The sequence below is a fragment of the Rhinatrema bivittatum genome, chromosome 2 (genome assembly GCF_901001135.1).
Source record: "Rhinatrema bivittatum chromosome 2, aRhiBiv1.1, whole genome shotgun sequence".
NCBI lineage: Eukaryota > Metazoa > Chordata > Amphibia > Gymnophiona > Rhinatrematidae > Rhinatrema > Rhinatrema bivittatum.
The window spans coordinates 30,904,605-30,932,176 of record NC_042616.1 but is presented as its reverse complement, the minus strand read 5'-3'; positions in this window follow the sequence as shown (position 1 = coordinate 30,932,176).

Here is a 27,572-nt window from a genome sequence, read left to right as displayed (position 1 = left end):
CCTCTCCTCTCCTCCCCACCCCTAAACCTAAACTACCTTTCCCTAAATTTTATTATATTACTTACTGCTCCTCCAGAGCACAGGAGAGAGACCATTGTCTTGTACTGAATGTGTAAAATGTACATTAGGGAGTCCGACCTCACTACACCAGAAAGTCCACACTGCTGTCCTGAGTGGAGGAAAACCTTCCTTGCTAAGTTTACATTAATCTCGCACAGGAAAGTTTAAACAGATGAGACCTTTTTCATATAATGAGTGTAATAAAACATTCTCACAGAAGACACATGAAAATCCAAGCAGGGGAGACATGAGATCATCCTCAATAAATCCTGGCATTCAAATGAGGTTCATTCTGATCAAGGTCTGCACAAACTCATATGGAGACCCTGCCCCGAGAGAGAACATTCTCATGCAATAAATGTAGAAGATGCTTCATTAGGAACGCTCACCTCTCGCCACGTCAGAAAATGCAGACAGGTGACACGTGATGACATTTAACAAATGATGCAATCAAAGACCAAGAAAATGTGCCAGAACAATACAGAAACTGAATTATACTGAGTGCCAGGTGTCTGATGCACGGAGGCGCTCCCTGTGTATAGAACTCCCCATGGACTCCAGCAGGAAATTCCCTTTCACACAATGCGAGTGCTAAGAGGGCATTAGCAGTGAATTGGAGAGACTAAGATCAGACTCAGCCAGGGCCACTTTCACCCAGCAGTCTCCTCCATCTCTCCTGCCCCATTAATTTGATGATGCTGCAGCTTTACTCCTTGTTGGCTGATGGGAGGGCAGTCGCATGCTGCCTCCTCGCTCTGGCCCATGCTGACCAACGCACGCACATCTCTACCTTCTTCCAGCCCTCGCAGGATCATGCAAGAGCAGCATGAGGCTACTTCCACCTTCTGACCCTTGCAGGCTGGTGCCAGTGTGGTGTTAAGGGCTTTGTGCTATGGGCAGAGCTGGTACAAGAGTATTAAATACCCTAAGTGAACCTTCAGCCTTGTACACCTGTCTCCCAAAATAACTTCAGGCTCATAGACCCTCCCCTGAGATAATTACATTCATCATTCATTATGAAACCCAGCACCACCATCTCAGTGCAATCCTGTAACAATGGGTAGTTTTAAATATGAAACTTTTCTTTAGAAATATAAACATAATACAAATATGTGTCAGAAATCATGTCAGCATCTGATGAAGGACTCAGCTGAGATTTTTTTTTTTTTTTTTGATGGGTTAGACAAAGGTTACCAACTTTTCCACAGACCACAGACCAGGATAATGCACTTGTGTACTGGGTGCCTCCCCTTATTTGCATGCATTTACATATATTTACGCCTCAGCCCCTGAATCTGCCTCCTCTTTCACTCTTCTGTCTGTTCCTTGTGCCACCACTCTCTTCCCTCTCCTCTGCTCTGTTTTATCTCTCTCCCTTCTCTGTCCTCTCTGCCCTTCTCTCTCCCTCTTCTGTCCCCTCTGTTTCTTATCCTCCTCCAGGCCCTGCTCCCTCCTCTGTGTTTCTCTCCCTCCTACATCCCCTGTGCCCATGCTCTCCCTCTCCCCTCCATTCCTTGTCACTGCTCTGTTTCCCCCTTGTTACGGGATTATTTTGCTTGAATCTCACTCTTGATAAACTCAGAGTTACAACCAGAGAGAATGAACGAGGTGTGTAGAGAACCAGTTCTGGGCCAGGCCAATTCAGAACCGTTTAAGCTGACTTACAAATATGCAGGGATGCAGAGAACTGTGCCTGACACCAAATACCCCTGCACGATTGCTTTCTGCTGGAAGAAAGATAAGGTGACCTCTGACACAATCCACTTTCAAGGTGTCTCTTACTATGTGACTGTTCAGTAACACAGCAAAGCAATAGATAAAAGGACTGACCCAAGCAAGCAGGAGAAGACCAATGGACTGAGGCGCTGCCAGCCTGCACTGGATTTTTTTATTTATTTATTTAACAGTTTTTTATACCGACCTTCATAGTAAATAACCATATCGGATCGGTTTACAGTTTAACAAAGGGAAAACGAGTAATAATTCAAGTAAACGAAAGATAACAATAGGTAGGAATAAGTCAAAGTTACAATCAACAGGGGGAGAGAACTTGGAAGCCTACAACAAGCTGGAAAGAAGAAAGGCCAGTAAAGTATTGTTACCATGGAGTGAACAAATTAAAAAACTTAAACAGTGCTATAACCTGAACGTCTCAGAGTCCATTTTATACGAGAAGACAGAGTGCCATGGATGGTTTACCTAAGAGATATGTCAGGCCATATTATTATTATTCCTATTCTCTAATGTATATTCTGATTGATTACCTTCTCTGATTATTGCAATCAGCCCTTTAGTGTTATTTGTACCAATCCCCTTTGTCTAATTATTCCTATTAGCTAATAATAAATCCCTACCTGGCACTCAGGTGTTCTAACTCAATGTGTTGGTAAGAGAGAGAGGAGTATTAAGGTAAGCCTTGTCAGTTACTGGTGCAAGCCCTGTCAGTCACTAATATAAGGTGAGTGAACCTAGTCTCAGTCTGAATCTGGAACACCCCTCCCTCTCATTCCCACCCCCACTGCCTCTCTGTTTCCCCTGTGGATTAAGCAGCTCTGCTCTCACCTCCCAGCACACAGTGGAGCTGACAGTGAGGACGTTTACTGCTGGGTTGCCAGAGATGCAGAATTTAGAGCAGCTGGGAGCTACTGCCAGTGAGGAGGGGAAAACTGATCAATGGTCCCACCGGCTCTCCCTACACTTCCAGTCACAGCAGGGGAGGTGAGGAGGGGGCCTCAGGAAGGTTGCAGAAAGCTGTGCTAGCTGAGCTCCCAACCCCTGTCCTTCCCACTCCCATCTATAAACAGGAAGTGTCACAGGCACATGAATTTTAGTGTCTAGTCAGTTCTTACCAGACACTGTAGAGGTCCATATAAAGCTGGATTGTCTAAATCCAGTGGGAGCACTGAGAGGAGAGGATCACCTTGCTGGGGGCTGGAAAGAATCAGTAAGTACTGCTTGGAGACATTTTTTAAACTTTAAAGTATTGGTGAGAATTAAAGTATTGGGGTATATTTGTTCTGTCCCCAGCAGTGGGTACATTTTGGTATCTGTATATACATTGCAGTTTAACTGTGTCTAGTGCAGTCCTTATTTGTAACCCATGATAAAAACCCGTGAGCCCTGCCTTTAAGGGGAGTTTTGCCTTTAAGAGAAACTCCCTCCCCCCTGCTTCTCTCATTGGGAATGGTCTGCATTCTAGAGTCTTCTTAAGTGCCTTCTTGGCTCATGAAACTGCCCTTCATGCCCCCCCCGCGTCACATGGATCCTAGGCTCACTACCATTGGATCTCGCCCTCTAGCCCCAGCTTGTTGGGATGTTTCCTGTAATCACTCTCCAAGACTGTTAGTCTCAAGCATGCTGCCTAAAGGTTAGAAGTACCTGCAGCCTCCATAATACAATTAGCTTTTTTACATCTCTCCTCATCGCTTTAATCCTAAAGACTAATCAGCTTCAGAACCCCTTGCCTTCTCCCAAGAAACTCCATCTCCCTTCTCCTGCCTATCTCCAGCTACAAAGATCTCTGCCTGGGGCATGTATATACATTTGGAAGCAACAATTGTAAGTAATGGAAAATTATCTGTACAATAAATAATTTCAAACTTAAAAGATCTTTGCCTGAGGACTGATTAAGGGGAGAAGTTAGCTGTGTGGAAGAGAGAAATCTGTGTATTTCTTATTGAGCCAGCACAATATTATTTAGTGTGTTTGTGTGTTTTAAATAGTAGTCAGAAATTCAGGCAACATACAGATGTTTCTGTGTTTTATTTTAAATAGAAAGTCAGGCAATATTGACTGGGTAAGTGAAACATCAGGGCATGCTAGAGAGATAAAGTTCCTAGATGGAATAAAAGACAGTTTTATGGAGCAATTAACCTAGGAACCGACTAGGGAGCGAGCAATTTTAGATCTAATTCTCAGTGGAGCACAGGATTTGGTGAGAGGTAACGGTGGTGGGGCCACTTGGCAGCAGTGATCATAATATGATCAAATTTAAATAGAGTTGAAGGGAAAGAGTATGTACATCCACTGTTCTAGTGCTAAACTTTCAAAAGGGAAACTGAAAAATGAGAAAATAGGTAGAAAAAAACTGAAAGGTGCAGCTACAGGGTTAAAAAATGTGCAACAGGCATAGACATTGTTAAAAAATACCATCCTAGAAGCACAGACCAGATGTATTCCATGCATTAAGAAAGGTGGAAGGAAGGCAAAAAGATTACTGGCATGATGAAAAGGTGAGGTGAAAGAGGCTATTTTTATTAAAGATCTTCATTAAAAAATTGGAAGAGGATCCTTCTGAAGAAAATAGGATAAAGCATAAGCATTGGCAAATTAAATGCAAGTCTGATAAGACAGGCTAAGAGAGAATTTGAAAAGAAGTTGGCCATAAAGGCAAAAACTCACAATAAAAACTTGTAAAAATATATCCAAAGCAGGAAGCCTGCAAGGGGGTTGGTTGGAACATAGATGATCAAGAGGTTAAAGGGGCACTTAGAGAAGATAAAGCCATCATGGAAAGATTAAATTATTTCTTTGCTTCAGTGTTTACTGAAGAGGATGTTTGAGAGATACCCATTCTGGAGAAGGTTTTCATGGGTGATGATTCTGATCAACTGAACCAAATCACGGTGAACCTGGAAGATGTGGTAGGCCTGATTGACAAACTGATGGGATTTACCAAGGGAAGTCTTGCCTCACAAATTTCCTACATTTTTTGAAGGGGTGAATAAACATGTGGAGAAAGATGAACCGGTAGATGTGGTGTATTTGGATTTCCAGAAGGCGTTCGACAAAGTCCCGCATGCGAAGATTCTAAGAAAACTAAAAAGTCATGGGATAGGTGGTGATGTCCATTTGTGGATTGCAAGTTGGTTAAAAGACAAGAAACAGAGTAGGATTAAATGTAATGTAGGCAGCGCCCTCCGCCAGCGCCCTTTACAAAATTTAACCACTCAAACATTACAGGACATTTGGAATCAACAAGGCTGCAGCTTTATTAACAATCAGTTGTGCCCGAGCCAAAATGTACATCATTCTCCCCCCCCCCCACCCCATTGCTTTGATAGTGACCATCCGCCTCACCCCAGCAAGATGATTTTGCTAGGTCACCTGCCTAGCCATTCCATTCGTGAACTCATTTGACCCCTGCCACTGCCCAGCAAGGAGTCCTGCAGGGACAGCTGCACCCAGCTGTGCCCCTATCCAAATGGAATTTGGCACCTGCCAAGCCCTATGATCAATCAGCACAATTCTGCCCCCCCCCCCCCCCCCCCCCAAGTAGGCTTGGGCCACCCGCCACAAGGCTCAGGATTTGGAACAAACCCTGTGACCCCCCCCAAAGATGCGGCCCTCTGATTCATCTTATAACAGGTCCTCCAAGGCCTCCTAAAATGAGTTGGCCAACAGGTCCATGCCTATAAAAGACAGGTGAATGCCGTCCTGTGCAAACAGGCCAGGCTCCATTTATGTCGTATGTGGCGACCCCCTCCACCCAACTGAGCCATGAGCCAATCTGCTGATTGGCCTTCGCTCTGCTCCTACGCCATATTCGTTTACCCATTTCAAAAGGCCTTGCTATCATATCAGACCAACAGATTATAGTGCCAGGGGCTACAACAGAAATTGATATCAAATCCTCGCGGACCACACTGATAAATTTCCACCCTGATACCTTCCCCCAGTCGTTGCCTCCCAAATAAACAATATCTTGGCTTGACCAAAATGTTCCAAAGCCCATCGGAAGCATGGGATGAGGTCATTCCACATCCCCCCCCCCATGCCCTAACCATCGCACCCCCATACTAGTTTCTGCAAAGTCCAAATTAGCCCCGTAGGGCCAGTTGCATGCATGCCGGAAAACTCGAGAAATGAAGGAATGCCCCAAAATCCAATCTTCCATTCTCGAGTGTGCAGCTTCTGAAAAGAGAGCAGTATTATTATCTTTCCTGGGCACCGCCACTCCCCCGGCGTATGTAACCTTTGAAGGCCTCTGAACTCCAATGACCAATTGATCGGATCATTCCCCCAGATAAATCAGATATGGCAGCAGACGTAGCCACCCCTATCCGGAAAGAGTGAGTTCCGAAGTTCGTAGCATCCAACCCCAAGACTGTTAAACTGACTCTTAAGACAACTGCAAATTGAAATTTGGTCAGCAGATACAAATCCTGATGGACCAGGAAATGGTATCCTCCCTCTGGCCTAATGCAGGAATATGCTTTAGAATTCTGCACGGGGCACATAACCAAACCTTCAACTGCCTAGAGCATCACCGAATTACCTCGCCCTGCTTGGTTGGTCTTAGATTTCAGTATGTGCAGTATCACGTTGTCAGGATCCAAAGTGACATGTTTCTGCATCAATCCTGAACCTTCCGCCCCTTTGGTGGCTCTGGCTACCAGTTCACTGATTTGAAAAGCCCCGAAAAAGGCTAGTACAAACGCAACTCGGAACAGCACACACTCATACAAGGATGTACAGACACTAGGCAGGATCTGCCACAATTGCATCAAAAGCAAACAGAATGTTAGGAATTATTAGGAAAGGAATGGAAAATAAAACAGAGGATGCCATAGTGCTTCTATCATGCCATGGTGAGAGTGCATGTGGACAAGTGCAAGGTGTTGCATATAGGTAAAAATAATCCTTGCTGTAGTTACACGATGTTAGGTTCCATATTAGGAGCTACCACCCAGGAAAAAGATCTAGGCATAATAATGAATAACACTTTGAAATCATCAGCTCAGTGTGCTGCAGCAGTCAAATAAGCAAACAGAATGTTAGGAATTATTAGGAAGGGAATGGTGAATAAAACGGAAAATGTCATAATGCCTCTATATCTTTCCATGGTGAGACCGCACCTTGAATACTGTGTACAATTCTGGTCACCGCATCTCAAAAAAGATATAGTTGAGATGGAGAAGAGCAACCAAAATGATAAAGGGGATGGAACAGCTGCCCTATGAGGATAGGCTGAAGAGGTTAGGGCTGTTCAGCTTGGAGAAGAGACGGCTGAGGGGGGATATGATAGAGGTCTTTAAAATCATGAGAGGTCTAGAACGGGTAGATGTGAATCGGTTATTTACACGTTTGGATAATAGAAGGACTAGGGGGCACTCCATGAAGTTAGCATGGGGCACATTTAAGACTAATCGGAGAAAATTCTTTTTCACTCAACGCACAATTAGGCTCTGGAATTTGTTGCCAGAGGATGTGGTTAGTGCAGTTAGTGTAGCTGGGTTCAAAAAAGGCTTGGATAAGTTCATGGAGGAGAAGTCCATTACCTGCTATAAATCAAGTTGATTTAGGGAATGGCCTCTGCTATTAATTGCATCAGTAGCATGGGATCTTCTTGGTGTTTGGGTAATTGCCAGATTCTTGTGGCCTGGATTGGTCACTTTTGGAAACAGGATGCTGGGCTTGGACCCTGTGACATAGTGAGGGCAAAGGTGATCGGCGCCATTTTGAAACCTCCAGTACCGGCACCGAAGGTATGATTGAAGGGATGGCTCCCGGACCCCCCGCTAGACCACCAGGTACATGTAAAAGATTTTTGGGGGGGTCGGGAGGGTGGGAGAAGCAAAGGGGTAATTTGTAAAGGGTCGGGGTGGGGTTTTTTTTATCGAGCCATCGGCGCCATTTTTATCAGTGGTAGCCAAAATGGCGCCGATGGCCCGAGAGTGGGAGATCGCGCCGGGACCCCCCCCCCCCCACTGGACCACCAGGTAATTTAACATTTTGGGGGGGGGTTTGGGAGGGTGGGAGAGCAAAGGGGTCATTTGTAAAGGGTCGGGGTGGGGTTTTTTTATCTGCTCAGGCCTCACTAAAAAATTAACAATGTGAATTGGAGTCAGAACCTATTCCAATTCACATCTCTAACGATCCTATTTTTTTCTCCCACCATTCGAACCTGATCGTTAAAACGATCGGGCACACGATTCACATCTCTATTGGAAGGCATCTGGCTCCATCACAATTCATATGGTTGTTTCAAAAGTAGATAGAATGTGTGAGCTATATAAGTCGACAGCAAGAAAATACCATAATCAACCCAGATTTTTTGCAATATGGAAGCCATACCAGTCATGGAGACAGGCCACAAATATTTTAAGCTCCTAGTTGTGATGTTATATTATATTATGATTTTAATGTTTTCGAACGCTGCACATAAGTGGACTCTGACCATCAATCCATAGGCTTATTGGAGGAAACAGAACTGGACCTGAACGAGAACATGATGAATGAGATGACAACATAGTTTGATCATAGATGAACCTGAGACTTTAACTATACATATCCCTGAAAACTTTATACTGTATATGTTACAGAAGGCCTTCCTGTTCGAGAAGGCCTTGCATTCTGTTACGGATGGGGAGCGCTAGGAGATCGATCCCATCCTGAGGGGATTGTGTGCCCTTGGGCCTCGGCACGACCCCAGAGAACTCCAAGGCAGCATTGAGAGTTGGTGAGGCTTGTCCCAGCATGGGTGGAGATGGACAGTCTGACCCTCTGCTGGACCTGCATGCTTCTGGAGCCAACACACTGGTGTTGGTTATTGAACAGTCCTCCAACCGTTCCCAGCCCTTTCGGACCTGCCACAAGGTATCGTCAGGAAGCAGCAGGCCGGACTGAGGATGAGGGCAGACAGAGGCTCTGAAACATAGAGACTCTAGACGAAGACTCAGGAATGAAGTACCTGGGTGCACAGACGAAGACTCAGGAATGAGGTACTGCAGGCAAAGTATTCAGAAGCAGGATAAATGACTGGGTTGAGACTGCGACGCAGCGCGCCCTACACAGCCACTACCCATGGGCTGGTTGCGGACCACGCTTGATGTGAAGCAGGCTCTAGACGAGGTGTGGAATAACTGAAGCTGGATCATGGCAAAGATTCGGTAGAAGACTGTACCAAGGCGCGCCCTACACAGCCCATCCTAGGCTGGTCGCAGACCACGCTGGAATGGCACAGGTTCATTCAGAGTCTTTGGCATGGACGGACGCAGTGCAAGGAACTCCTAAGACCGGGACGGAAGCAAGCAAGGATTCTAAGACAACTCAGGACTGAAGCGGAAGTCTTCCGGAGGCTTGTACTTGTGCAGGTGAAGATGGCCTTGTACCACGAGCGCCCTACACAGCCACTACCCGTGGGCTGGTCACAGACCACAACATGGCACACCAGAAAGGAGGCAACAAGGAACCTGGGGTACAGGACATTAGGAACAGGCAATGAACATCAGGACTGGATCACAAACATCAGGAACAGGCAAGGAACATCAGGACTGGATCACAAACATCAGGAACAGGCAACAGACATCAAGACAAGACATGGAGCTCCAACAAAGAACAAAAGCCTGACAGAAAACTGGAAGGCAAGCCATCCAGGAGCATGTAACTCCAATGCAAGGCAAAGCCGAACTGAAAGCAAAGTCCTTTTGTATTGCAGGAAGCAGGCAACTCCCTGGGAGGAGTTTAGATGGACCACACCCGGCTGCCCTATAACTAAAGCGAAGAGCTGCGGGCCGGTCCCTTAGGAAGAAGGGGCATGGCCCCAACCAGAGAGTCCAGGAGGAAGCAGAGCAGACCTCAGGTAGTCCCAGATGGCAAAGGAAGGCCTCCCAGGCCATGGAGCAAAACCGGGATAGACTGTCCAGGCAAGGCCCTGGCTTCGATGCGGCCTCCAGAGAAAAGGTGAGAGGCTTCCTGTGGCACAGCTACAGGAGGAATCGTAACAGTATAACTATAAATGATACAATTTGTACTTGATACTGTTTAATTGAAAAGAGTTTTGTTAAAAAAAAAAAAAGGTTAGTAAAATATCTTTAAAAAAAGAAATGTTTGGATAAGTTCCTAGAGGTTAAATCCACAAACTGCTATTACAGTAATTAATAAGCAATAGTAGCTTGTAATCTATCTAATGTTTGGGAACTTGCCAGGTACTTGTGACTTGGATTGGCCACTCTGGAAACAGGATATTGGGCTTCATGGAACCTTGGTCTGACCCAGTATGGCATTTCTTATGTACATCCCTGCAGTTGGCAGCCCAATGGTTGCAGACAGAAAAAGAATGAAGAAATTGGAGAAATTCCTTATCTGATAATTTTGTTTTTCTTAGTGTAGACAGATGGATTCAGGACCAATGTATTATGCTCCCCTGTCAGCAGATGGAGACGGAGTCAGATTTCAAAGCTGACCTCACCCTACACATCCCCCAGCAGTGACCTCAGCCTTCCAGTATTCTCTTCAAAAGCCACTGCGGACATACTAGTGAAAAAGCTTGATTAAAATATGATTAAAAATATGATTAAGAGTCATTGATGTGGTGGGCTTAGCCGGCAGCACCGAGCTGAGCTCCGGGTACCGCCTGTCCCTTTCTGTACAATTCCACACCGCACTTTATTGAATTTTCTTCTACCTTGGTGCCAAAAGATACAGAAACTGATTGGCTTAATTTGGGCTGGATGTGGTGAACCCCTAACTGGATGGTGTTTCGACAGGCTAAACGAGAGGAAGAGAAGGGGAAACCGGCCTCTCCATTAATGGCTGACTGCATGGGAGCTGGAACTGCAGAAGGAAGTGACTCAGCTCAAATTGTAAAACTTACTGATGCAGTGACCTCGGTGTGGATGAAATATTGTCACATATATCTTCTCAAATTGAGGAGCTTAAATCTTCTTTATCTGACACTAATCTGCGTCTTGATCATGTTGAGAGGCAAGTGTCGATAGTGGAAGACGATGTTTTGAACTGGAGAGGCGTGTACAGTCATTAGAGAAAAAATGCAGGAGAAAACGCTCAAAATCGGCAACTTGGAAAACAGATCCCAGAGGTCTAACATCAGGTTTGTGGGGATCGTTGAGGGTGAAAATTCGGTTACCTTTCTGGAGGACTGGCTTTTGGAGGAACTAGACCTACAAGAGCTGAGAGAAAAAATAAACTTTGAAAGGGCCCATCATTTAGGACCGAAGCAATAGGAATGGTCCCGACCAAGGGCATTTAGTAAGTAGCACATTAAAACAAATAGGAGAAAATTGTTTTTCACTTAATGCACAATTGAGCTGTGGAATTCATTGCCAGTGAATATGGCTAAGAAAATTAGCATAGCTAGGTTTAAAAAAGGTTTAGACAAGCTCCTGGAGAAGTCCAGAAATTGTAATTAACCAAGTATACTTAGAGAATAGCCACTGCTTCTCAATGTGAGATAGCAGTATGGGAACTATTTAGTGGTTGGGACCTTGCCAGGTACTTGTGACCTGGATTGACCACTAATGGAAGCAGGATACTGGGCTTGATGCACCCTCAGACTGACCCAGTATGGCAATTTTTATGTTCTTATGTTGCATATCTTCCCTAGTCAGGTTTCATTTGTGGTCTGGTGGCAGGATAGCATACATTTTGCTGCTATAGCTGCTGCTTTTTCTTTATACAATGAGATTATAGAGATTTTCTCCTGCTCATTATATAAAGTATAAATCTGAGCTCCCAGTCTTCCCTCCTGGGCCCGTGCTCCTGGAGAACTTTTCTCAGTGCTAGAGGATACTACATCATCTTGAGGACAGGTCCTAGCTACAGGATTGCTTCCTTCCTCATCAAGCTGATGCTCTCCTTCCAGGTATAATGTATGAATCTGAGCTCCCAGTCTGCCAGTCACAATATTCCTGAGAGTGCAGTCCCAGCTGATCCTGCAGCCTTGAGTGCAGCATCAGCTCCTGCTGTCAGTGCTGGGTGGGGGTGGGAGAGGGCAGCAGTCAGAGGCCGCTCAACCCCAGGATCCCTCCCTCTCCTGCTTCACCTCTCCCGTCAGTTACCATTTTCCTTATTATAAATGAGATTTGGCTTAATAAATCAGCGAATTACAGCAAACCATGCCTTGGGACTACACTTCCCACAATTCCCAGCCTCGCCTTCCCCTTCCTCTTATTTGCACTTCTTGCTTTGCTCTCGTCCTCTTCCTTCCTCCTTTACCTTCAGCCATTAAGGGAGAAGCTGATGATTGAGAAGGGCAGAAGAATGGCTGCAGGGATTTCTGCTCAGCAGGTAGGAGACTGGAGGAGGTGGGCAGGAGATGCAACCTAGGACTGCTCCCATCCCCCACCCCAGGGACCGTGCAGGGAGGGAGCTGGGGCTGGAAATCCTGCTCTGGTGAAGGGGCGGGAGAATGGCTGCAGGGCTTTCTGCTCAGCAGGTAGGAGATGGGCAGGGGATGCAGCCTGGGACTGTTCCCATCCCCCCAGCCTCTCACTGAATCCATTCTTTGGGCTCCTTATTCTCTGCATCCACTCAGGCTCTTCTTCATGCTTCTCCCCCTCATACAGCAACAGCTCCTCCTGCTTAAGGACCCTCTCAGTTTCTGCTTCCTGTGACTTCTTTACCTTCCCCCTCTGCGTCCTCCTCTCACCTTTGCCTTTTTACACTGAGAGTTTGATACCCCAAGGGCTTGTCTGGGTACTTTTCTAGTTACCGTTACAAAACTGGAGATACGAATTCCTCCCCCTACTCTCCTGTGAAACTTTGGGTTGCTCAGAACTCTTATTTATAGAAAATTTAGGTGGTGGAGGTGCTCTGGGTAGGGAAAAATTGAGCTGGAGAGACTTGATATTCAGTGCTACCTGGGTAAAGTTAATCCGATTGGAGAAATCCCTGTCCTGTAGTAACCCAGATAACTCTTCCTGGGTGTAGTTTGTTCTTTATTTTGTTTTTTGTAGGCCAGAAAGGAGGAAAGTGCATGGGGGTAACTTGCTGGTGCAGCGGTTACTACCCTTAACCTGTAAGCCTTTATGCTGTTGATACAACTTTCCTGGACATAGCCAGATCATTGCAGACCAGTGGGTCTATACCTCCTTACCAGCAGATGGAGGCAGAGAACAAACCCTTGAGGTGCTGCTACATAACTGAGAGTGCCACCTGCAGTCCCTCCGTATTCTCTGTCTCCAGCAGATGGTAGAGGTGCAAACCTGCAGTCCTGACTGACCTGGAAGTTTGAGAAGTGCTGCAGCTCCCCGAGGTGTCAGGTTCCGGTGGCGGGGCCATCCCTCGGGTCGAGCTGGGCGAATGGGGGGGTTGGTTACCCGTGGCTGTTTGAGCCCGCTGTTTCTGGGGGCCCTGATAGCCAGGGGACTGGCTCACTCTCTGTGCCCTGAGGTCCCCTCCTGCCCGCTGCTGGACTCACGAGGGAAGAATCCCCCCTGGGGATTTTTGCTTCTTTCTCTTTGTGGGTGAAGCTAATTAAAAAAAACCAACAAACATCTGCATTTGCTTCTGCGGAGGCTGTGGAGAGCTCTGACCTGGGATAATCGGCCTGGGGGACTGTACCGGGGGCGGCCGGCCTCCGCAGCTGTTGGGTCTAGTAAGGGAGTGGGAACTGTTTGGGCAGGCGTAGGAGCCTTCTTCCGACGGGGGACTCCTGATTTCAGCACGCCATGGTTTTTTCTGTAGACCCGTGTTTCGCGCGCCCTGCCCGCCCATCTCGACCTTTCTCCCACGCGCCAACAGTTACTCCGTGGCTCGGCCTCCATGTGGTGAAGCCCACTTCACACAGCAGCACATCTGCTTAGCGGGAATATTGAATTTCTGCCGGGATGGAAGAAAAACTGCCAGCATTCATTTTGGTGAGAAAGCCATCTAGACCGAAGGAGACCAGCCACAAGCCTGCACAATCCCGACTGCCCAATCAAACGAGCCCCTCCCCCTTCCACCGCCAACTCACATAACCCCGGCAGGAGAAAAGCCCACCCTACACCCAGACCAACCACGTTAAGAACCCGACAAACACCATGGCTCCCTCCCAGTGCGGCAAACATTATACAGCACATTCCAATGCAAAGAAACCAGAGAAAAGAGAAATAACTGTAAGATAAAGGAGCAGAGCACAATGAGAAAAATTTACGCCAAAAAACCCAATACATAACCCCCAGCGCACAGCAGCCATGAAAGAAAATGTCACACCCATGTCCATTGACGATTCCCATAGATTGCAGCTAAGAAACTAAAAGGCCACAAAGAGAAGCTTAAATGCGCTGCCCCTCCAGGTTCATGTGATAAAGATCGAGTCCCAAAGTAGAAAACTTAATAGCAAACAAAAGTAAAGTATTGCAGCAAAGGGCTGCAAGCCTGTACATCCAGGAGAAAAAAATCCCCAAAAAGAGAGTGCGCTGTTCCCAGAAGAAACAGTCAAGAAAGAGACAAAGCATCAAAAAGGAATGTGATAAAAAAAATACATTAGCGCTGCGAGGGTAGGTGAAGCTGGAACTTCTGCTGAGGACCAATTAGAACGATGTTAACATCAGCTCCCAGAAAATTGGATACCCCCGCCACAGTAGAAAAGTACACATGAGAATGCCTAACAATGTCTCCCGGTTAGAAAGAGAGGTGGGAAATATTATATAAGCATTACTGATTTCAATCAAGAGTTTTCTTGTAAATGTATTAAAATTCAATAAATAAAAAATGGAAAAAAAAAAAAAGAGGTGTGGTTATCCTTCAGCCACTTGACAGATGTGGAACATGATAAATTGAAACGGGATTGGGTGCTGTTTATTTTGTGATATGATATTAGGATAAGGGATTGTAATATTTGTTTTCTTTGCTGCTGTTAATGTTTATGATACGATATACACTTGCAATAGATTTTAGATTCTCTTATGTATGATTTATTTGTATTGTTAACCGTTTTGATTTATGTTGATTTGTGGTATATCAAAAATAATAAGTTAAATTAAACCTCGAGCTTGGTTTTGGAAAAGCAAAAAATCAAATTGTAGAATCAAAATTTAACCATTAGAAAATAAGAATTTATAGACAGAGGCATTGCTAGGTACTTCAGAGAGATGCGGCACAGGCTCATGTGACTCTGGGCCCATACAGTCTCTGCCTGAGATTTTGATTATTAAATTCAATGATCATAATCAACCTCCCCTCCACCCTGAGACTGATCCTGTAAATATGTGGGTGCTAAGAACATAAATTGCCATATTGGGTCAGATGGAGGGTCCATCAAGCCCAATATCCTGTTTCTAATAGTAGTCAATCCAGGATATAAGTACCCAAACATTAAATAGATCCCATGCTACTGATGCCACTAATAAGTAGGGGGCTATTCTCTAAGTCAACTTGATGATTAGCAGGTTATGGACTTTCATTTTGTGTATTAAAACTGCAGATCCCGCTGGATCAAACCTATTAGCCAAGTGGTAGAACAAATAAAAAATACAATTATCATAAATTAAAATTATCATAACCAAAAATTATACAAATAATCATAACATAGAAAGCATAACATAAATTCACATATTAAAAAAAGAAAATCCACATTCACAAATTCATCCTTAATGAAAACAGAATCTACATAACTTAACATAGATAATGCCCTTAACAGGCAAACTTATTTAATGTTCTCAAATATCTTACTAAAGAACCAGGCCTTCACAGCTTTCCTAAATTTCAAGTAATCTGAAATTAAACAAATATCATACTTCTCCTCCAGGAACTCATTCAACCTTTTTTAAACCCAGAGAACTTAACTGCCTTAACCAGTCCTCTGGCAACAAATTCCAGAGCTTAATGGCGCATTGAGTGAAAAATAATTTTCTCTAATTTGTTTAAAATGTGCTACTTGCTAACCTCATGCATTCCCCCTTGTTGTTGTATTATCTGCAAGAGTAAACAATCGATTCACATTTACCCATTCTAGTCCTTGCATGATTTTATAGACCTCTTTCATATCCTACCTCAGCTATCTCTTCTCCAAGCTGAACAGCCTTAACCTCTTTAGCCTTTCCTCAAAGGGGAACTGCTCCATCCCCAATCTCAGTAATAACTGTTACTGAGATCCTGCTGTCCTTTTAGGGCAGTTTAAGAAATCAGCACAAACCACACTGAAAGAACCAAGGAGACCCAACCCTAGCTGATTCTTACATTATCAGTGATGTGCTCCCAGGGTATTATCAGCAGGCTCTCACCACCTCTCTTCCACTTGGTGAGGCCTTCCATGTGTTCATGAATGTATTCCTTCACCACCTCTCTCCTTGATAATAAAAAAAATACATTTTACATACAACATGCAGTAACTTTAGACTGAAAATTACACTCTAGTCGTGGGATTTTAGGCAAATTCTGAAATATTTTACTGGATCAGCGTAAGGTTATCTAAAAATATTGTACATGAGCTTTTGAAATCAGAGGTCTCTTCTTCAGGTGTCACAGCAGAGATTATTCTTATCTGAAGAAGGGATTCTGTGGATCTGTTGCCAGATTTGCCTGCAGATGGCGCTGCGAGACGTGGACTCTCTATTCAGTCCTCCCAGCTCACTGCCCCTTATTCTGAGCCCCCATGGCCATCTTGTTTCCTTCATAGACATGCATTCACACTCAGGCCTCTTGTCAGTTAGTTGCCAGAACTTGGTCCTACTTTCTGGTTCTCATATTCTGGTTCCATTCTTGTTCCCTGTATCCAGAAGACTTCTTCGCCTCTGGTTCTTGCTGTCAGCACTCCTGCTTGACCTATTTCCTGGTGTTCTCCAGCCTCTTTATTTATTTATTTATTTATGAACTTTTAATATACCGACATTCGTAGAACACATCACGCCGGTTTACAATTAACTCAAAGAAAGGAAAACTACATTTAATAGGGGGTGGGGCGAGGGGAGCGGGCAAGAAAAGGGGAGAAGAGAAGGGCTGGGAACGAGAGGGACTAAGAGTAGAGAACTGAAACGAAGTAAAGAGAAGAGAGTGGAGAGGAACCAAAATAGCTATAGAAACTTACTATATTTACATCATCGGGAGAGTACATAAAGTAACTGGGCTAGCTATATACAAAAATATATTGTTCTGTTCCAGGCTTCTTGCTCCATGCCAGAATTGGGGGCTACCCACTTTACTCATGCCATGCTGGCCACCAGCACCCGAGTGCTCAACCCAAGCAGAAGGTGGTCGGCCTAGGCAGAAGATGACAAGTCAACTCAAAAATCAAAATGGATGGAATAAAGCAAAAAAAGGGAAAAAAGGATTCCACCAAACAAATGTTTAGAATTCTCACTCCCCAAGGTTAGAGGCATTGAAAGCAAATTCTCTGTTACAGAATCGAGGAAAAACACTTCCGAAAACTGCCCAAATTGACAAACTCTATTGGGCTGTGAAATTTTTAATCATAGGTCTGAAAACATCCTCTGCTTTGTGCAAAATAGAAATGAGGTTAAATCAAGCGAGGAAGGAATAAATGAATAAAAGGGAAACAGAAGACAAACGATGAAAGCAGAGACCATGTGGGGGGAAAACCCTTAAAGAAATAAAAGGTAGATTTTAAAGGTCTTAGTGGTGCGCATATAGAGCTTATTCATGCCAGGGCAAATGTATAAACCTCGCCCATGCGCAGGCAAGTGCCGATGCATGAATATTTAGGATCACATAACAAAGGGGGTATAGATTGGGGTCAGGCGTGTTTGGGGCAGGGCCATCAGATACGTGCAGAGGCTGCAATTTCCTACCCTGTGAAAGCAGCGCGCACGGCTCTTTCCTGCACGGTTATGTATTTAGGCATTTTATATCCCATCGTTCCAAAAGAAGATCACAGCGGTTTACAAAATCAGGATTCCTATTCTTGGTCAGCATTCACAGTCCTATTCTAGGTCCTATTCATCCATATTCTAGGTCAGGACATGAACATCAATTTCCTCGGGCGCTATCATGAATGATTGTAATTTATAATTTATCCTTCGTGTAATAATCCATATGTTGCTCCCTTGGAGGTGGCTGTTTATCAGGTGTAAATCTGATTATAATGATTTATAGCCAAACGTAGAAGGCGTGAGGAGTCTGGGTAAACTGGAGGGAATACAGGCTAAAGAACCAGGAGGGTCCTGATGACCCAGAGAGAAACTGGTGGACAAATTGGTTCAAATCATTTTCTTCCCGCACAAATGTTTTAAAATGACCTCACTTGTGCCTGTAAAAGCTGACAATTCCTAAGGAAAATGCGTAATTAGGAGAAGCTCATGCAAATGCTTAAAATTAGGAGCATACGGTACATGTGCATTCTCAGTGTATTTATAACATGCACGCAGACTTGCATGACCAATATATGATTCCTATAGTTAATATGCGTTAATATGGGTGCATGCTCGTTTTAAAGTTCCCATCCGTGGTAGTGAAAAACATTTTATATCTTGTTTAAGTACTGAATCTTGTTGCTTTTATCATAACATGTTGCCAGACCAGTCCAGAAAAGTGTGAGCATTGGACCTGAATGTAGTATCCTATAGTCCAGTGCTGGAGGGCTATTTTTCCGCTCTCTCTAGGGAGGTTAGAATGAGCCTGAGCAGGTGGCTTTTCATTCACCTACAGGGAATTTATTTGTAGTCTCTTTCATGATTATTTTCCACTGTAAGCATAAGCTTTATAGGTTATGGAGGGAATTATGATCCAGGGCAAATGAAGTGGGGCAGGAGTCCTAGTGGAGGATCAGCAGGATCAGGTCTAGGGTGAGGGCTAGACCCAGCCATCCAGTGTTCCAGAAATCTTGACCTCTAACCTAGGAGAAGGCAGACTGGATGGCAGCGGTCACTGTACTGGCATTAGCTGATGTGAACAAGCTGAGGGAATCTAGCAGCCCTCAGGTACCCCCGGATGAGTGAGTCAGACTTGCCCTGGGATGGAGATCTCCTGCAGTACCTATCAGCAGCACATACAGACAGTGCCATCATCGTACAGACGCATGTTTTAAGCTGACGTTCTTTACAACCCAGCCTGTCCCCAAGCTCTTCCCCAGCTACATCACATTCAACCCCACCCCTCCATGACCCAGCTCCAGCAGCCTCTCTCTGTCAGACTCCATCCTCCACCAGGCTTGATGCTGATCATTTCTCCCCAATGCCTCTAACCCAGGCTTAGGCTGCTGGTACTGCGCTGGTGATCTTCCTGCCACCACGCAGCCTCCTTCTTGCAAATTACATTGCAAATTCTTTCCAGAGCTTCCACCACTGCTGGAAGACGTCTTCCTACATTGTGAGGAGCTGCTGGCTGTTTCCAATTGGCCCTAAGGGAAACTTGCAAATGCACAAAGAAAATTGGATGGATCTGATGGAAAAGTGGGTTGGTCCTGGCCCACCAAGACCTGCCCTAGGCTACACCTCTGTTACCACCAATACTTTTGTGCACTCCATCTCCTGGGGCCACACTCAGCCCCTCTTCTTCCCACACACATCTACCCCTCCCACAAGGCTCTCATGCACCCCCATACCCTGGCTCTCATCACAACATTGCTGATTTCAGGGAGAAGGGGGAGGATACTGGATCCCCCTCAGCTTCTCATACTCCCCCAGCATTCAACCCCTTCCTCATCTCCAAAAATATTTATCTTCTCCCGTGTCCTCTTCTTGTATCATCAGTATTCACCCCTTTCTTCACCTCATCCCTTTCAGTATTTTCCTCCTTTCCCTCCCCATCAATCTCTTAACAGCTCCCTGATTAGGCTCTAGGATGCCTCCTTCCTCTTCCCCGCTCTGCCCTCAGCTGAATCCTGAGTCCTGGGATCCCAGCCTGTGGCCTTATCTGTATCTGGTCCAGCTTCTCACTCCTGTTGAATAAGGGGACAGGGCGGGAGGGAGTGAGACTAAAGCACAGGACACAGCAACCCTGCAGAAAGGTCTGTAGTTCCTGGAAAAAATTCCTGCCCAGGAAAAGGAGGATGGGTCCATACCAGGCCCCATAGGCCCTAATCTGAGGTCCCTATTTGTCTGCCACAGTGGTCCCTGATTGTGTTCAAGAGGATGTGGCTAAGGATGACTCTGATAAGGATTGGTTTTCTCCCCTGTAGAGGAAGGGGAAATTCCCCCGGATTAGAGCCATATAAAACTCTCTTCTTCGATCCTTTCATAGTGATGAGATGCTAAGTCCGTTTTCTCAGAATCTGAAGACGTTTGGTGTGGCTGGGGGTGATTCTTTTGGGTCACCCTACACGGAGCGTTATTTTTCTTCCCCTCCTGGATGCAATTCAAGAGTTGATTGACCTTGAATGGAGTGCTCCAGAAGCGAATTTTGAAGGGGGGCACACTTTGGTGGGTCTGTACCCCTTGGTTCCAAGCGGATCATCATTCCGGTGGTAGGAATGGCAACTCTAAAGGATGCTCAGGATAGTAGAATTAAAACTATCCTTAAGTAGACCTTTGAGGCCTCTTGTTGTTCCCTGGTGGTTCGGGTTACCCTACGTCTCTCTTAGGAGACTGATGAAGCGGAACCGGGAGCTGCTGCCTCAGTTGATGCGGGCTGGGACCTTGTTCGCACTGCCGCCAGACGGGTGGCTTCAATAATAGCAGCTAGGCATCAGCTGTGACTGGGAAATTAGTCGGCGGACACAGTTTCTAAGTCCACTCTTGTGACGTTACCCTTTAAGGGTTCTCTTCTATTGGCAGTGAGTTGGAGAAAATGGCATTTAGATCAGAAGATTCCCAGGATCCTCTTTTGCCAGAGAATATCAAGCAGGCAGCGTGTCCCTTTGGGGGCAAGAGGCCACGCTAGAGACTACTGGTGTATTCCTCCCTATAGAGCAGTGGTGTGTTGTCACCAAAGGGTGGAAGGTGGGTCACCAAACATTTGACCTGGCAAGCCTCTGCTTTCTATAACAGGCGCGTCTGCTTGCTGCTTGAGGAGAATGCAGAATAAGGAGCTGGGATTTAAAAATTCCCCATCACCGCTTCCTGTTGCTGCTTCTCCCTCTACCCTGGCAATCATCGCCACCCCCAGTCCAAGCCAGAAATGTAGCAGGCATGCTGTGTCCTACCTCCCCCACTCCTTCTTGGAGTTTCAGTTTTTCTCTGTCTGCTTGTTTATAATCTATGGCCTTTTATTCTGTGTTAGATAAGAGTCGGACTGCATGCTGCATGTGTGACGGAGGTGAGGGATTCTGCTGACTGGGACGTGGATTCTGGGTAGGGATCTAGAGCAGCCTGGCTTGCTTTCTTTTTCCAGTAGTACATGTTCTGTGGTCTATCTGTGCAGGCTTGCTTTTTCCTAGGTAAGCTTGTTGCCCTTCAAGTCCTGGGTGTTCTTACTCTAATGGTATGGCTGGTATATTATGTCATTTCTGAATGGCATTTGAGCAGGTTTCCATGTTATTTCACAAAGTGCCTGGCAGGGAAACAAAGAAATGATGGCAGAAAAAGACCAAATAGTCCATCCAGTCTGCCCAGTAAGCTTACGGTAGTTTGTGCTGTGCCGTGTGGGTTACCCCATGCTTGTATGTTTCCCAGACCCTCGGCTGCTGTTTGAATCCAGTTTGTCGTTAACCCCCCCGCCGTGCCTATCAGTTCCCACCACTAGCCCTCGTTGATTGCGGTTTAATCCAATTCCCTGTTATGCCCTTACTGTTGAAGCACGGAGCAATGTTTGAGTTGCATCAAAGTAGCAGTCTTGTTGTTAAGGTTAGTAACCGCCGCATCAGCAAGTTACGCCCATACTTGTTTCCCCAGACCATAAACGTCAAGGCCCTCGGTTGCTGAGCGAATCCAGTTCCCCTTCTCCCCCAGCTGTTGAAGCAGAGAGCAATGATGAAGCTGCATCAACAGTCTCGAGGCTTATTGGTTAAGGGTAGGAATCGCCACACCATCAAGTTGTATGGTTAGTTGAAAGGGGAAATTTCCTAACTCTGCTTTGTATAAATTCCAGAAGAGGTCAGAACTTTGAGGTTGACAGTGAAATGCATGAGAGTTTGTCTGTATCGAAAAACTGTGTGCTGCATATGCATATCAGTCCCAGATTTCTCACTGATACATTAAACAAAGATTAACATTTTTGTGAAAAAAATATTTAATAATGCTATTTTATAAGCAGTTATTGAAATTAAAGAATGCTATTTTTCTCCTGCATCATTGTCACCAATAAAATACCTAGGATTTCTTTTTTTTACTATAGCTGTTAAATGTAGTGTGCAATTTGTCACACACATGAGCATCATCTGTCAGGTGTGCTATGACGAGAAAAAGGTTGAGAACCACTGCTGTGGAGGAGCGACTTTTCAGATTCTTGACCTTTTGGCCCAGAAAGCCTGGGAAGAATGCGGGCTCCGGGAATGGTGCACCTTGATCTTCACAGTGAAGACCTGCAGCCTCACCTGCTGGGGCAGAGATAGGCGGACATCTATCTCACTTATTTCAGAGCTACGTCCAGATCACTCCGGGCCTTTGGGAAGTGATAAGAGAAGGCTATACTTTGGTGTTTCTTTGCTTTCCTCCGGAGGCCTTTATGGTTTCTCCCTGCAAATCCCTACGGAAGAGAGTGGCAGTGGAGTGTAGGAGACTAACTTAAGGAGGCTGTTGGGCTTGAAGGCTGTAATTCCTGTTCCCAAATTGAAAGAAAACACGGGCCGCTATCCCATTTATTTTGGGCGTACCCAGAAAGGAGGGATCCTTTCGGCCCAAAGTAGTCAATCGACATTTGCAGGTAACTCATTTCTGTATGGAATTGTGCGCTCTGTATTACTCGCAGTGCAATTGGGGGAATTTTTGTGTCTATAGATCTGCTGTAGGTATTTCTGCATATTCCCATTCTGCAGGAACCAATGCAGTTGCCATTTTGGGGCGTCATGATCAGTGTCAGGCTTTGTGCTGTGGGCTGGCCACGGCACCCAGGTTCTTTAAGGTTATGGTGGTAGCGGCGTCCTTACGCAAAATCGGCATCCTGGTTCACCTCTATCTGGGTGATTGATTCAGACCAGAAGCGTGGAACAGCGTCACCTGGCTTCTTGCAAGTTAATCTCTACTACAAGAAGGCTGGGTGGTGAACTTGGCTGAAAGAGGTTTACAGCCATCTAAAGATATCGGAGTAGCCCGGTGTTCATTTCGATACGAAGCAGGGCAGATTATTTCTGCCACATGTCATATTAGAAGTTGATTGCTCGAGTTTAAACCTGGAAAAGGGCCTTTCGTCCAACCCTGTGCTTTTGTTTCTTCAGATTCTGGGTTTAATGGCAGCCTCCTTGGAGGTTCTTCCCTGGTTGAGAGAGCATATGTGGCATCTTCAAAGCACGTTGCTTTCTGGCGAAATCCGCAATCTCAGGACTGCATGGTGAGGCTTCGCTTACCATTAGAGGTGAGTGTCTAATGATGGTTGCAAGCAGATTATCTCAAGGAGGGATTTTACTGTGAAACACCAGAAAGGTTAGTGCTTATGACAGATGCGAGCCTTCATGGTTAGGGTCTCACTGTTGGTAGTTGCTGGTGCAAGGTCGCTGGAGCGCCGAGGATCATTAGTGGAACATCAATAGGTTGGAAGCACGTGCAGTTCGGCTTAAGGTCTGCCGAGCATTTAGAGACTCGGGCGGGCAGGATAATGTCTGACAATGTGGCAACTGTGGATTACGTTCATCATCAGTCTGGAACCAAACCTAACAAGTGACGGAGGAGATAGATGTTGCTCTGCGCACATCTGAGCACATCTTTTAGAAATATTAGCCTGCCAGATTACTGGAAAGGGCAATGTAAGGGTCGTCTTGCTCAGGGTTCCAAAGTTCTTTAGTCGAAGAAGGGATCTGAAAGTTGTTGGATCGATGCTCTCATTCAGGCATGACTGCGGGACAGTTTTCACATCATGGCCACTAATGGACATGACTGTTTTGAAAGATTGCGATAGAAATCCTATTTCTGGTGGCAACGGATAGGGCCCGATGGCTGTGGTATGCCGAGCTGCAGTGGCTGCTGGTGGGCAGGCCTCTTAGGCTACCTCCCGGGAAGGATGTATGGCTGAAGGGACCCATTCTACATGACAATCCGCGTCGATTTTCTCTTACACTTTGGCCCTTGAGAGGACTCAGGTTAATGAAGCAGGGTTAATCTGCTGCAGTGCTTTCACTTTGCATCAGGCTAAAATGAAAAAATATGTATATTTCTATATCTCGGGCTTATGTGAGAGTTGGGTGAGTTTTCGAGGCCTTGTGTGAGGAGCGAGGTTCTCAGCCTCTCAAAGTGGAAATTTGATTAATTTTGGAATTTTTCAGGACAGATTGCTTAAAGGCTTGGCCCTTAACTCCTTGAAGGTTCAAGTGGCAGCACTCACCTGTGATAGGAGGCGAGTTCTTGGTGGGTTTTTGTCTCCCCGTCCGGATGTTTCTCAGTTCGTGAAGGAAGTTAAGCATTTTCATCCTCCCTAGTTGCTACCAATGTCCTTATGGTAACTTAATATGATTGTGGATTCCTTTTGAGTTCTACCTTTTCAACTGCAACATAGCTTCTTCTTGAAGGTACTTATCTTGAAGACTGTTTGTTTTAGGGGTAATCTGTTCAGGACGTCGAGTTTCCGAGCTGCAGGCTTTTTCTTGCCGTGAGCCGTTCCTGCCTGTGACTCTGGGGGCAGTACAGCTTCGGACTCTGCCTTCTTTTGGCCCAAAGTGGTATCAGAATTTCATGTGACTCTGTTTACTTCCCTGGCCACACTGGAGAGGAATAAGGAGGAGAGTGAATATCGTCTCTTGCGTGCTCTGGCTGTCAAGTGGCATTTGATGCAGTTCTTGGAGGTTATTAATCCTCTCAGTAAGTCTGGTCAACTGTGCTCCATGGCGGAGGTATACAGGGTGAGCCAGCGGCGCGGGCAACTATAGTCCATTATTGGATTATGGAAGTCATCAGCAATCATCCTTATGCACCCTTCCAGGCATTCCGCTTGATCGTTTGGGCTCAGGAAGACGCCAGCCTTAGCATGTGTGATGTTGCTGGGTCCCTGGACAGCTTTGGTACATCCCACTGGTGAGGATTGGTCTGCTTGAGTGAACAGGAAAGAAAAATTCCTACTTACCTGATAAAATAAAAATAAAATAAAACATTTTCTTTCCTCTAAGGAAGACTGGCTGATCCACAATCCACTCTCGACTGCCGTCTTGCTTTCAGTTTGTCCTCTAGGTACGAATGACACAGAGTATTATATCTGTTATTCGTTTGAAGATTGGTAAGTGTCATGACCAGCTCCTTATTTTAGTAAAATGTTAGCTCTTTTGACTGAGCTCAGTGTTCTCAATTGGTTGGAAGCATAAGTGGTTATGTTCATGTATAATCAGTTTGTCCACAGTTTGGCTTTTCCAGAGAATACTTGTAGGCTGATGTTGGGACAGGGCTATATGTCCTTCATATCGGCTTTTACTCTGTCTCCACCTGCTGGTAGAGGTGCATAACCCATTTGTGTGGATTGACCTGCCTGAATGCAGAAGAAAGGGAATTATCAGGTAAGTGTTAATTTCTCCTTTACGTTTCCCTGCAAAGAAGGAAACCAAACAGTTGTTTGAGATTTGGGGCACAATTCCTGTGAGCCCAGTGTTTGCAACACCCCTGAATACAGAATTCGTACATCACAATGGGAGATATGTCACTGCCCAGGACACCAAACTCTTCCTGCCCTGTTAGGATTTAGCACAGTGAGTCCTCCTGATGGAATAGAACCAGATGTTCCTGATGTTCTGGATAATGCTCTTATAGCTGCTTTTTTATTATAATGTGATTTATCCAAGCAATGACATTTCATACTCTTTGTCTTTGGTATTAAATAATATTTTCCAGTTTGATTTGAAAACTCTGGGGTCTATGGAGGAAACTGATCCTAGGACAACACAGAGGGAACAAATCTGGCATTTCCTTGGGAAGAGGGGTCCTGATAAAATGTTAGAAGAATAAAGTCAGCTGAGATCTAATGCACGCTGAGCCCCTCCATGTGTCTCTGAATGTTTCTGATTTGTGTTTCAGGTGCGGGTGACGTTTGAGGACATTACTGTCTATTTCTCCCAGGAGGAGTGGGGGTATTTAGATGAAGGGCAGAAGGAGCTTTACAGGGAGGTGATGAAGGAGAATTATGAGACCCTCATCTCCCTAGGTAAAAATTGCATTATCTGCATGTTTAGTGGACTTGTGGCCTGATTTACTGTAGGTCGTTTGTGACTTTTCTCCTGACTCCAGCTCTACCATTGCTCTGTGTCTGATCTAGCACCAGAGATTGGTTGTTTGTCACTTTTCATATAAGACCGGCCCCTGTGAGGCAGTCTAGGAATTTATCTGAGATGTCTTACATGAGGTACCTGCTGGGGAGCATCCACAAAGTTTCTCAAGGGACTTAACTGAGCCCTCATCAGCAGGACCAGGATACAGAACTGAACGGGCCAAATTTTAAAAGCGTTACTGGCACTAAAAGATGAATACGTGGCCGCACGTGAGCGACTTGAATTTCAAAAGCTGCTAATTACCTGCTGGCGGGGCCAGCAGTTCAGTGTGTAAATCCGGCAGCCGCTGCTCGTGGCGCACTGTTAGCTGCGTCTATTTCCTGCTGCTCCTGATGAGGTGTAAGTCTGCAGAAATCACTTTTTAGGACTAACATGATAGGGTGAGGGGTCTTGCTCAACTGGGGGGAGTGCAGGATGAAGAACTAGAAGGGTCTGGATGACCCTGAGATAGACTGGGCAAACTGGTGGGCTAATGGGTAAAACTGGGAATGGTTTTAACCTGAGCATGTTTTAAAATCCTCTTTTCTGTACGTGTTAAAGCAGATAAATTCTTAAGGAAGAAATGTGCTTTACATCTGCTCGAGTACACATGCTAGGCCTATTTTACATCATACCCACGTACTTGTGCACGTGATTTAAAACTCCAGCGTATCTTTGCTCATTCGCCCCCATGTGCACCCAGGGTCACGTGCATTCTTGTTTTACAATTAGCTGAAAATGAGCAGCAGGATACAAGAGATCTGAGCTTGCTTCATGACTGTCATTACCCCGTGACATACTTAGCCATGCACTGATATAATAGGGAGGTTTCAGCTTGTCTGCATACTTCTAGCTGTCTCATGGCCATTTTTCCCTTCTCCCCTACCTACTGATCCATTCTCCTTCCTCTTCTTGATGCTAACCCTACCCAATCTCATTCCCCACTTCTGTCCCTTGGGAAGATCAGGTGCCTGTCAGCTTCCCATATTCTCCAGCTCCTCGGCTATTCTGTCTTCTGCCTTGTCCATTGCTTTACAAAGTTTTCTTCCTCTCATTAAGCCATCACCTCTCACCCTAAGAGAATCTCATTATCTTTACTGTCATCAGACCTGCCCTTCTCTGGATATCAATCTCAGTCCTCTCCCTCCGTGGTAATTCTCATCCTTCCCCTCCAAGCTTATCCTACCCCCACTCTCCTCCCTCTTCTCTCCCTCTAAGGTTTTATCTATGGAGTATCCACTCTGTTTCCAGCAAGCTCGCCTACATTCCTGACCTCTTATCTCTCATTCTCTCTATCTTCTCTCGCTTCTGTGTTTATCCCGCTGTTATTTTTTATATTCTGTTATAGTTTTCATCTCCAACACTTCCGTGAGGTAATTCCAGACATCCACCACACTTTCTGTGAAGAACAAATATCTCTTGATATTATTCCTAGTCTCCCCCCTTGGAACTTTATATCATGACCTTTGCTCTACAAATCATTTTCCATTCAAAAGAACTTTACTTCTTGTCTCTATTATTTCTCCCCCTTTCTCCTCTCCTCTAGGTCAGTGCTTCTCAACCGGTGTGTCGCCAA